This window comes from Lissotriton vulgaris, chromosome 1_1 (assembly GCF_964263255.1).
Source record: "Lissotriton vulgaris chromosome 1_1, aLisVul1.2, whole genome shotgun sequence".
NCBI classification, from domain to species: domain Eukaryota; kingdom Metazoa; phylum Chordata; class Amphibia; order Caudata; family Salamandridae; genus Lissotriton; species Lissotriton vulgaris.
The window spans coordinates 1633319491-1633332204 of NC_141685.1; positions in this window are offsets into that span (position 1 = coordinate 1633319491).

Genomic DNA, 12714 nt, shown 5'->3' on the forward strand with positions numbered 1-12714 from the left:
AGGTACTAGTTAAGCATGGGCGAATTTTGCGGATCTCGCGTTCGCGGATTTTGCGAATTTGCGAACTCGCAATCCGCAAAATCCGTGAATTCTCCCGAATTTGCTGATTTTTTTTATTTTTATGTTCGCACGGGTTTCTGCAAGTTCGCGAGGGTTTTGTACAATTTCGCAAAAAGCGAAATTGTACATAACATGTGCGAACTTGCAGCAACCCGTGCAAACACAATATTATGAAGAGAAAGAAGCTCCTGGTCACAGGAACAGCACGGGGATTGCGCTCATGAAAGTCAAGGATGCAAAGGCCTCTACGCAGCATCACAGCTGACTTTCCACGGTAGATTTGGGAAGAGGCACACCTGTCCAGCCTCGAAGACGCTCATGATTGTTTTTGGGCTAATGAATGAGTCACTGAATTTGAGCATCAACTAGTTCGAGCGACCATGTGTGTGTTACTATGCAATCGCCCCGAAGGGCGCAGGGGTCCCTTGAGTGAGCTGTCCATCATAGTGGGTGAATGGCGGGAAGACGGTGCAAACCGCGAGTGTGTGCGCGGGGCCAAACGTGCGGGGCTTCCATGCGAGTTCACATGCCTCTTGTGTGCATAAAAGGTCAGAGAAAGATCAGTTCAGCAGATGAAGAGAAAAAGCTCCACAGGAAGGGTCACAGGAAGGGCATTTGTAAATATTTTAGGATGGCGCCGGCAAGCTGCCAGCGCCATCCTAAAATACTTACTAAATTAGCTTCAACAGGAAGCTCTAATAGATAAAATAAAGCAGTTGCGAGCACCTGCTTTATTTTATGTATTAGAGCTTCCTGTTGAAGCTAACTTAGTAACTATTTTAGGATGGCGCTGGCAGCTTGCCGGCGCCATCCTAAAATAGTTACAACAGGGCAGGCTTGAACTTTTGCCCCCGGAAAAATCCGCCGCTCGCGGATTTGCGGATTTTCGGTAAATTCGCGGGAGTTCGCGGATTGCAAATTTACCTAAAATCCGCAAAATCCGCGAGCGGAACGGATTTTCCGCCCATGCTTAGTACTAGTGCTTTAAGGGTATCATTAAGGTAACATCAATGGCTAAGAACAAATCAACCATGGATAATTATTTAGTCAAAATGGTGAGTAAAATTAATGACGATAGAAGGAAATCACTGGGTCGGGAAAACTCGCCGCCAGTGATAATTACTACTCCCCCTGGTGACAGTAGCGATTTGATTCTGGCCCCTTCTATCTCTGATGTTGTTACTGATGTCCCTATAGTGGAAATCCCGCCAATATTAGTTGCAGATCAGGATGTATTAGACCAGGAACTTCCAGATGATTCCCTAGATGTTTCAATACGGTGCTCTCCAGTTAAGAGAGCTGTAAGAAAATGTAGGAAAACACTGACTAAGCGAGGAGGAACACAGCACAAGAAAACACCTGAAACAGTGCAGAGGAGCACTGTTGGCCACAAGGAGACTATGACTATTAACAGTGGCACCAGCATGAACTCTGATCTTCTGGACCAGATCTTCTGAGGCTAAATCAGAAATTGTTGTTAAGCCTCTAGTGGAAAAAATAGAAGTTTTGACAGCTGAAGTGTCTAGATTGGGAGGTCTTCTAACCCGTATAACTAGAGATGAGGGTTTGAAACCGAGGGAAAGTGACAATATACCCGGAAATGCTGTACAGAAGCCATTGGTGGGGAGGGCAAGCACGGCTAAAGCCAGGGAGACGAGCCAATTGGTTGGTCAGACTACACAGACCAAAGTGGACCCAACAAGCACAGTGGAGTTGTCGTACATTCCAATGTTCCACCCTTAGACCCTACAGAGCCTAATTTCCGCCAGGAATCTCATGATTCACTTAAACATAAAACCGTTTCCTGGCTGAATAAGAACTGTGGGTTCCCGATAAACTATTCGGACCAGATATTAACAACTATGAATGAATGAATGAATGAAGCAGTACTTGTATAGCGCTATCTACCCGGAGGCCTCGTAGCGCTAGTGACAGAAATTCAATTAGCAAGGGCTCAGGGCAGGTCAACAGAATGTGGTATACAAGTGTGTTTTTAAAGTTTTCCTAAAGGAGAGATGGTTTAAAGTTTCCCGCAGAGGCAGAGGGACTAGACAGATACCCTGGATTGGTAATGCTAGGAAAACTTGCAGGGGTGAATGTATCATTGTCAATTTTAGGCACCCTGAACATGTTGCGACTGTGTTACTTAGAGCAGCATCCCTGAAACTGGGTGAGAACAGTGTGGGTGTGCACCCTTTGGGATATTTCTACAGCCACTTAGCAAAGATTCCTCAGCATAATACCACAAGTAGGCCTCTTAATTCCAGCAGATGTCCAATCTTTGAGATCCCTACTCATAATAAATATCAGGCATTGAGTAATTTGGATCAGAATGATTGACTCTTGCCGCTTGGCAGCACTGACCTGGGGGTAACCTCAAATATTCAAGATGGGAAGCTAAATATAAATAATGTAGAGTACATGCAATTAAAGACAGTGGTGCCCACATTGAATTACGAGGTTGGCCCTAGACCTGATTCTGCCGTAATGGCAGCGGTGAGTGATCAGATTTCTGATTGTACTGGCGATAGCATTGGCAGCCTAGGAGAGGTCAGTTTATGCTGCCCCGATAGTACTAGTCCTGAGGGAACCATTACTGGAAGAACAAACATTAAAACCACCCCTCTAGATGGTAAATCTACACAAGATATATTGTTGGATACACCGCTACCCAGTCTCAAGGAAAAGATTAATATCATGGAATAAAGCAGGCTTAGCTAGGAACCTCCGGGATCTAGTTTGGTGTACCTACATTGAGGATTATGATGTCATCCTCCTCCAGGAGACTTGGGCCTTAGAAACTCCACACAGGCTCGGGTACAAAACATTTCACTGTAACGCAATCCCCTCTTTAAGAGGGAGAGCGTCGGGGGGTCTGGTGATTTGGGTGAGAGTCAATTTAGAAATAGAAGTTACCTTACTGTCAATTCCTTCTCCTGATTTACTAGGACTAAAGATGGTGACAAGGAAAAAAGAATCTGTATATCTTGTAAATATATATAACAGACCACACCCATCAAATAAGGAATCTAAGGTAGTAGAGCAACTGGACTCCTTTTTAGACACACTAGGATCAAATGCACAAGTGGTTTTAGGAGGGGACTTCAACTGTAAATATGAACTAGTGTTGGGTCTTGATAATTTACTTGATTAACAGGACATGGCAAACAATATCCCAAACTTAGATTCTACTGGGATAGTTAAATGCACTGTAGCAGCAACTCAAATTCTACAGCTGACCTTGGGTCATGACTTAAGGGCATGTAATGGCCGCTTACAATCTGATAGACCAGCAGCCCCAACCTTTTGTAAAGGCAACTGTAAGTCACATATAGATTTTTTACTGGTATCTCTGAGTCTATGGTATTTAGTTATTGACTTCAAAATAGACACTAGGACAGAGAGTGACCATCTTCCACTCCGATTATGGCTAAATCCCTAGCCTTTTATCTCTGAATTAGTGGAAGTAGCTGCAGCAAGTAGTCCCTCTGGGGAACCTCAGGTATCAAATAATAGGCGTGCTCTGAGATGGCCCTATATCCTGGCTAAAGATGTGACGATGTTAAATATTTACAATACCTTCTCTGACACCATTGCATCTTGCCAGGAGCCCGTATTGGGCACCCAGGGTGTTCTAGACCTACACTATCAATTGGTTGATGCGCTAACTCCCTTTTTGAGTAAAATATATAAAAGGGATAAGAACCCAAATGAAAGTCACTTAGAGCTAGCTAATCCCTGGTATAACAAAGAGTGTCGTCAAGCTAAGTCCAACTTGATCCAGGCTGTTAAAACTAAAAACTCACAGTCTATAAAAGTTAGTAGGAATGCATATAATAAAACCTTGATTCATGCGAAAAAGGCATGGGATGACGCATTATGGATGATCTACTAACAGCAGCCAAATTGAGAGACCAAGGTACCTTTTGGAGTCTAATATCAAAGGGGAATAGAAAGGGTAGATCACCTAAGGACATCTACCTAGACGAAAAAACATGGTGTGACCACTTTAGTAAACTTTATTCACACGATGCTGAGGGGTTGCCCATACAAGATGAAGAGAGTACCTTAGAACTAAGTACTGTGCCCTTACGATTCAGCATAGAGGAGACCATGCAGGCACTACAGGCCATTAAAGCAGGTAAAGCCCCAGGACCCGATAAGATCCCTGGTGATCTATTAAAGCATGATGTGGAAGTATGGGGGCCTTATATCAACTTCTTATGTAACTCCATAGTTGCTGGAACACCAATTCCTGATAGCTGGAAAGGGGTAGAAATTGTAACAATTTTTAAAAAAGGGGATCGATATGACCCGGGCAATTATCGCCCGATTAGTTTAATTGATCTTTTACAGAAGGTTTTTGCCAGACATATTTTAAATAGACTTTTAGAATGGATAGAGGGGACTCAGATATTGACTAAATACCAGGCAGGGTTTAGATCAAAAATTAGCACGGTGGATCAAGTATTCAGGTTCGCTTGTATCTGCTGGAAGTACATTAACATAAGAAAGGGTAGCCTGTACGTGGCGTTTATAGATTTGAGGGCCGCCTTCGACCTCGTTCCACGTAATCTTCTGTGGACCACACTAAGAAATATGGGGGTCCGCGGAGAGCTACTAAAAGAAATTATTAGACTACACACTGGGAACTACGCCAAAGTCAGATGGGGGAAGGGAGGTGAGGTCTCAAAGTCCATACCTGTGAGTCGAGGCGTGCGCCAAGGCTGTGTGCTGGCGCCTACACTCTTCTCACTATATGTTAATGATATACCTACATATCTAAGAGACTGCGACCATGACTCCCCGAAGCTAGGAGATGAGGCGATTACAGCACTTCTTTTTGCCGATGATACAATCCTCATCTCACAGAGTCCGAAGGGTCAACAAAATCTGGTGAATTCATTTTATGGTTACTGTGTAAAGAAGGGGTTAGAAATAAATTCATCTAAAACAAAATATATGTCCAAAAACCCGCAAAAATCCTTTAGGAAAAATTTGGTTTTAAATAATCAAAAACTGGAGTATGTGGGGAGCTTCAACTACTTGGGCATTATGTTGGATAGTAGCCTTTCTTGGAAGGGGCATTTGATAAAAAGTAGACTGTCCTTCAAACAAAATTCGATGCCCATCTTAAAAGTGCATGGAGCTAGTCATTCTAAAGCTATTACGCCGGCACTTGAAGTATTTAAGGCAAAGGCCCAATCTGCGGCGCTTTATGGGTCAGAGATCTGGGGGCATTGCTGTAAGAGCAACTTTGAAAGGGAAGAAAACCATTTTATATGTAGGTTGCTCAAATTACCAACTAGAACTCCTCTAGTCCCAGTGTTTTTGGATATTGATCTTAAACGGACAGATTACCAAGCAATCCTAAGGCCATTGGGTATTTGGTAGGGCTATGGACAACCCCGGAGTTGTGCGACTATAAAAGTGGATTGAGAGAAATTATCCAGATTGATGATTATAAGAAAATCCCTTGGTTAAAACACATTTCCTTTTGGTGTATCAGGCTAGGGTTGTCCCATTATTGGGAAGAACCCCAGAATATGACACCCCCTGTGTAAAAAGCTTTTAAAATCGATTTTCTGGTCTTATGTCAATGGTGAGCTACTTCATAGTTCATCCACTGGCACATTGACTCAGAAATTACTGATTGTAAAGGATAATGCTGCTTTTGAACCATTTATGGATGAGATAGCACCACCAAAGCGTTATATTTGCAATTTAGATATGGGGTGCTTCAGACGAATGCTAACACATGCAAATGGGGGGCAAAAATGATAATGGCCATTGTATCCTATGCTCCCAAAAAGCGAGGGAAGACGATGTCCATCTGTTGTTTTTTTGCCGGTCTACAAGTCACCTAGGATCCGTTGGATTAGACCCCTCTGCAATAATATGGGCGTTAGGTCATAGAAAGAGGCAGAGCGTATAATTAAGTCTAATACCTCACAACTGGTAGTGTTTTGCACAAGTAGGTTTTTATTTAACTTGTACCTCATTAGAAAACAGCTTGGTTACAAATTGTAATGCAGTAATGGAGTCCGTAGTCCTTTGTAACCTGTACAAGTTAGTATAAAATGCACTGAGTTCACTTTTTAAATGTGGGTTTTAAAGATTTGAAACTCTGTTTTTTTAATCTGGCTTTTAACCCTTTCGATGCTGATGACGAGCTCAGCTCGTCATCACCCACGGGTGTCGTGTGCTGATGACGAGCTGAGCTCGTCATAGTGCCACTAAAATGGCATTTTCCAGCACACAGCGGGAAAACGCCTAGCAGCCAAGAGGTTAAATTATGGAATATAACTTTTTAATTAAATTATATTTTAACATCGTATTGCAAAATTATACATATGGATTAATTGTTATTTGCCCCATTATATTAATTGTAACCTGTTTATGTGATTATTTGTGGTTAAGGGCACTGTATATACTGTCTGTAAATGTTTTTTTTCTGTATTTCCTGCTTTTATGGCTATATTAGCAGAAATAAAGTTGAAACGAACGAACGAACGAGTTTTAGGTAGTTAGAGCATTCATTAAGTATTCAATGCGTTAAAATTTAGCAGGGGAAAACATATGGTATTTATTACTGTGTTATGCAGATTTTGATGCGTTAAACACCAAAATGTGCCTGTTGTTCCACATGAACTCGTAATAGGTGTTAATTAGCACACCCAATAAATAACATATCCCGTGATATCGTTATTTATCAGGAGTGATAAATAATGCCTTAGCTTGAAATCAGGCCTTTTTAGGTCGAAGCCTGCATTGCAGGGCATGGCCCTACTGCAGGCAAAGACCTATTGTGAACAGGGGGATTTCAGAAATGCGTGAAACCACACCCCCTTTTTCCATTGGCAGGCCTTGCAAAATCGAGGCCTGCCATTGGAAAAAGCTCCTGTTCAGCAGATTTGTCTGCTCTGGATTCCGCCTCTCGAGGACTCCATGACCTGCCTTACGGTAGCACGACAATATTTTCAGAAATATTGCCTTGGCAACCATGAGGCAGGTCAGGGAGTCCTGGAGGGGCGGTAATCAGTATCCTGTTTCCTCGGCGGTGGAGCAGGTAGGGGAGAGGCGGTGCTTGTTTAGGACTTGTTCCCTGCCTAGAGTGCATGACATCAATGATACAACGTCGTCATTTGCGGTATATTACTTGTGCTGCTGGCCCAGTGATAGTTTTTTGGGGTCTCCTTTTGGGAATGCTCATGTGCAGTGCTTTTGTACAGCGCAATCTATTGATAAATAAGTACTTTATAAATATATATTTGTAAGTTTAAGCGTTATTCTTAACGTGAGCATGTAATTTCAAAAGCTATATTATGATAAATGATACAGGATATTACTGATCAATGTTTTCTGGTATATTTGCTCATGTGTTCCATTTCTTAAAGATCAGTTATACCGGAGCACCTTTCTTTATCCAGACCTTCACGGCCAAAAATCTTATCCAACAGAGTTCTCATAAGGGCCAGCAAGGGTCGCCAGCGGCACATTACATAAAGCGAGGAGGGATTCCTGAGACTGGGAAAGCGGGCATCTCTCGCTCTCCGCGAGTCTCCCGAGACGGCCTGCTGGAGAAGGTGGGTGGCAGGATCTCCTTTCTGAAGCTTTATTAATCCCCGCCATGGAAACGCACGAGCCTCCATTTTTACGGTTCAGGAAGTGGTTGAGCTGTTTCAGAGAATACACCCGGGATTTCTCTTTGCTCAGACTTCTCAGTAGCTAGGATACATTCGTGATTTCACAACATACAATTTAGAGGTGCAGAAACGCTGTAAATAACCACCAAGGCCGTTGCTTTGAGCATCCCCGGAGCTGGTTGTTTCTGAGCTGGGCTGGGTGAGCAGATGGGGCGGCTGCGTCCCCCGAGCTTTGCTTCTGAAGCCGCTGAGTACGGTCCGCCCAATCTCTCCACAAGTAAGCTACTCGAATGTCAGTTTTGACAGGCGATGAAAGGATTTATAACTATCAGAGCCTGTCTCCTTGTTCTTCTTTCACCCCTTTCTTTCCTGCCTTTTTCTGTCACCTTCTATCTTGTTTCCAGTAAATAACGTCATCTGGAGTTAGCTAAGTACATGTGTCATAATGCCTCGACACTGTTGTACAAACTGCGACTGTCTAACCTTGTAACAGAAATGCTAATGTTTTTGCATAAAATAAATAAAACACTTTGAAATCAACAGATAGCTAGAACTTGATAGCATATCCGTCAGTCAAGGCCTGCGGTACCTCAGCCGACAGTAACACCGCCTCATAATAAATGACCCTCAGTCACCCACTGACCACAAGTCTCAATGTATACGTAGGTATGCTACCAAGAGCTTCTGACATAAGCGACGCCGTAATCCAGTCCTGGCTTTTTACTCAACCAAATTTGGCCTGGTTGTTTTTTGGCTCCAATGCAACGTGGAATGAACTGAAGCGAAGGCTGACCGTAGGGGTGACACGTGACTTGGTGCTGGTGCGTATAACACATGGAGCAGGCGAGGGAGTAATGGGTGCTGTGCATAGCAGGCAGTGCTCGATGCGCATTACAGAAGCATGAGAGCAGTCATCCTAAGTGCAATGTGGTTTGAAAAGACCAGGGAACCAGAGTCTTACCAGGGACCTTGCCTGAACAGTCTGTTACAAGAGTAGCACAATAATAAATGTTAAGTAACCAACTAATTCATTTATTGACATTAATCAAAAACACTTTATACAACGAAAACATGATGCTGCAGTGGGGGCAGGTGAAAAACGTGCTCGGTGCTCTCTCATGGGAGATACACAGGTAGCAACAGTGATCAGAGTGCGCATGTAAAAACAAGAATAACACCGCCTGCCAATCAGTTATAATCAATGTAGAACGGGTCGGACTGGCCGTAGCAGACATTGGGCGTTTCGCTGGAAGGGTGGAGTCCGGTTTTGCGGCGGTGCTGCAATTTTGGCCCCCAGAGAAACAGAGCAGCAAGCAAGTGTTTACAGACTCCGAGGTCCAGGCATTGCTTCCCCAGGGGCTGGTGCGAGAAAATTGCCAGGGCTGCTTTGGGTTCCCACTGCGGTCCACAGCGACGTTTCAATCTTAACACCAGGATAAATTTCAGGACTCTGGAAATAACCGAGCCATGATTATAAGCTGTTGTGGAAAGAAGTCTGGGAAGAATTACACCGTGAGTCTGTGCTCCTTCTGGACACCTTCACGAGATGTTAAATCTGCATATGCCTGTGTCCTAGGAAAGATTCACCTACAATCAGTGCTTTAAATGGGTACTGAGTACCAGCATTTTTTAGGTCGAAGCCTGCATTGCAGGGCATGCCCTGCTGCAGGCAAAGAGATATTGTGAGCAGGGGATTTCAGTATGGCGTGAAGCCACGCCCCTTTTTTCGATTGGCAGGCCTCTGGAAACGGAGGCCTGCCATTGGAAAAAGATCCTGTTTAGCAGATTTGTCTGCTCTGGATCCCGCCTCTCGAGACTCCATGACCTGCCTTACGGTAGCACGACAATATTTTTAGAAATATTGCCTTGGCAACCATGAGGCAGGTCAGGGAGTCCTGGAGGGGCGGGATTCAGTATCCTGTTTCTGCCCATCATTCCTGCGCGTTCCTCGGTGGAGCAGGTAGGGGATATGCGGTGCTGGTTGTATGACGGCCTCAGTTGGGGGTTTATTATTTATAATTCTGTTATTTTGTCATTTTGCCTGGTGTGCACGAGGAAGCGGCATCGCCCCAGCTGCCGTGAGAGAGAGGGGGGGGGGCTGTAGGCACCGGTGAGTAATAGACCACGCCGCCATTGCTGAGGAGAACGTTTTTGTTTCCATCCACTCTCGGTTATTCGTAATTGTCTATTTTTTGGTCGGCCATACGGTTTTTCTACAGGGATCTTTTATTCCGCTTCCTCCCGCTTCACCTGCTTCGGCTGCCATGGGACGGGCCCCCCTCTCCGAGGGGACGGGGGTGCTGAAAGCTATGGGGTGGCTGCGGCTGGTTGCCGTCCTCTGCGCCCTGGCCTCTGTGCGAGGTAAGACCCCGCAATCTGGGGGTCAACATCATTATGTAGGTTGTCAGATAGGGTATGTTTGATTGCATCGGCTGCATTAGCATGAAAATGGGACAGTCCCTTGTTAAACAACAGTAACGCAGCTCCCCGCTGGTGAAGTAGCAGGAGTGCCATAGGGCTCAGGCAAGCCAGGGAAATGCCCCCCCCAGAACATTGTTAGGTGGCATAGGACAGCGTGCCCCTCATAACCGTGAGACCTGGTGCCACTGCACCTGCTGGACTAATTATATCAGTGGCCCTAACTGCCAGCACACGTCGTGTGCTGGAGGTGATCCGGGCTGCGGTATTGGGCGATGCGCAGGCTATATTATTGTGCGGCTGCCGAAATGCGCAAGAAACCTTGGGATGTCTAATAGAATACATCAAGTTTATGGATGCCTTTATGGTAGGTTAGTTCCCCTTCTTTTCATTGGTTGGTAAAATTTTCCCCCCTGCGGCCATGTAAAGGAAAAATACAAGGTGATGCTGCCTATAAAATGACTATAAATACTTGTCAGAGTTCTGACTGACTGCGCGTTCCTGGCAGCGGGGGAGGGGTGTCGGGCATCCCGTTCCTCTATTATTCCATTTGTGGGCCAAAACATTAATGTTTATATTTTTAGGAGCACTGTGTTTTATTTACGGCAGAAACACCCTCTCCCCTAGTTGTTTAATATGAAAATATTTTTCTGAAGCAGGTAATGAGCTGAGAACGTTACGTTTCTGTACGGCTGGCAAACTGGCTCAATTTTTTTATTTTGAGAGGGAGAGTACCTGCACCTTTCAAGAAAAACGTAATAATTTTCATTGGAGCGTACCGGCACTTCTCAGAAGTAAGCAGGTAATCTGGTGCAGAGTACCTGCACTTCTATTTTTCCATTTCAAGCACAGCTTGTTCTACAAGGACTGTGAACTTCAGTCAATGAAAAATGACCACTTTATAACCGTTTTGTACAACAGAGATCTGACAGAGAGAGGGACGCCATAGAAGCAGCTACCCAGGAGCACACAAGAAGGCAGCAATGCATACATGACTAACCCATGGTTGTGAATCACTTCATCTCACCCATCGCACAGCCTCGCAATGAAGGCAGCGCACTCATACATATGGCGATTGGAAAGTGCCCTTTCATAGGATTCCAAAGTTCCAATCAAAGACCTAGGTTTTAATAAGATAGCTCAGTGGGTTGAGCTACCTTCAGGCCACCAGCTCCCTCCCTAGCACTCCCACTCAGCCTATTGTCTTTCTGATGTCAGCATGGCAGCCACATTTCCCAGGTCAATGAGTGACTAGTGACACCAGGCCCTTTAGGGTTGAGACGGACGACCAGACTACCACTACCACACTCACCACCACCACCCTACCCACCACTACCACCATCAACACCCTACCCACCACCATCACCTTACCCAACACTGCTATGCAGTACCACCGCGCTACCAACCACCACCCTACCCACCACTGCCACCCTACCCGCCACCACCCCCACTACCATCACCCTACCCACCAGCATCACCCTACCCCCCATCACCCTACCCACCGCCACCCTACTCACCGCCCCCACCCCTACACACCGCCACCCTACCCACCACCACCACCACCCTACCCACCACCACCCTCACCCTACCCACCATCACTCTACCCACCACTACCACCTCTCCCACTGCCACCAGTAGGTGGTGGAGAAGGAGTAGTAGGTGGTGGTGTAGGAGTAGTAGTAGTAGGTGGTGGAGTAGGAGTAGTAGTCGTAGTAGGTGGTGGAGTAGGAGTAGTAGGAGTAGGTGGTGGAGTAGGAGTAGTAGTAGTAGGTGGTAGAGTAGGAGTAGTAGGTGGTGGAGTAGGAGTAGTAGTAGGTGGTGGAGTAGGAGTAGTGGTGGTAGGTGGTGGAGTAGGAGTAGTAGGTGGTGGAGTAGAAGTAGTAGGAGGAGTAGGTGGTGTAGTAGTAGTAGGTGGTGGAGTAGTAGTAGGTGATGGAGTAGTAGTAGTAGATGGTGGAGTAGGAGTAGTACTAGTAGGAGTAGTAGTAGTAGTAATAGTAGGTGGTGGAGTAGTAGTAGGTGGTGTAGTAGGAGTAGTAGGAGGAGTGGGAGTAGTGGGTGGTGGAGTAGGAGAAGTAGGTGGTGGAATATGAGTAGTAGGTGTAGGAGTAGTAGTAATAGGAGTAGTAGTAGTAGGTGGTGGAGTAATAGTAGTAGGTGGTGGAGTAGGAGTAGTAACAGTAGTAGGTGGTGGAGTAGGAGTAGGGTGGAGTAGGAGTAGTAGGTGGCGGAGTAGGAGTAGTAGTAGGTGGTGGAGTAGGGTGGTGGAGTAGGAGTAGTAGGAGTAGTAGTAGGTGGTGAAGTAGGAGCAGTAGTAGGAGTAGGAGTAGGTTGTTTAGTAGTAGTAGGTGGTGGAGTAGTAATAGGTGGTGGAGTAGTAATAGGTGGTGGAGTAGTAGGTGGTGGTGTAGTAAGTGGTGGAGTAGGAGTAGTAGGAGTAGGAGAGTAGGATTAATAAGTGATGGAGTAGGCATAGTAGAAGTAGGCGTAGTAGTAGGTGGTGAAGTAGTGGGAGTAGTAGTAGGTGGTGGAGGAGTAGTAGTAGGTGGTGGAGTAGGTGGTGGAGTATGAAGAGTAGGTGGAGAAGTAG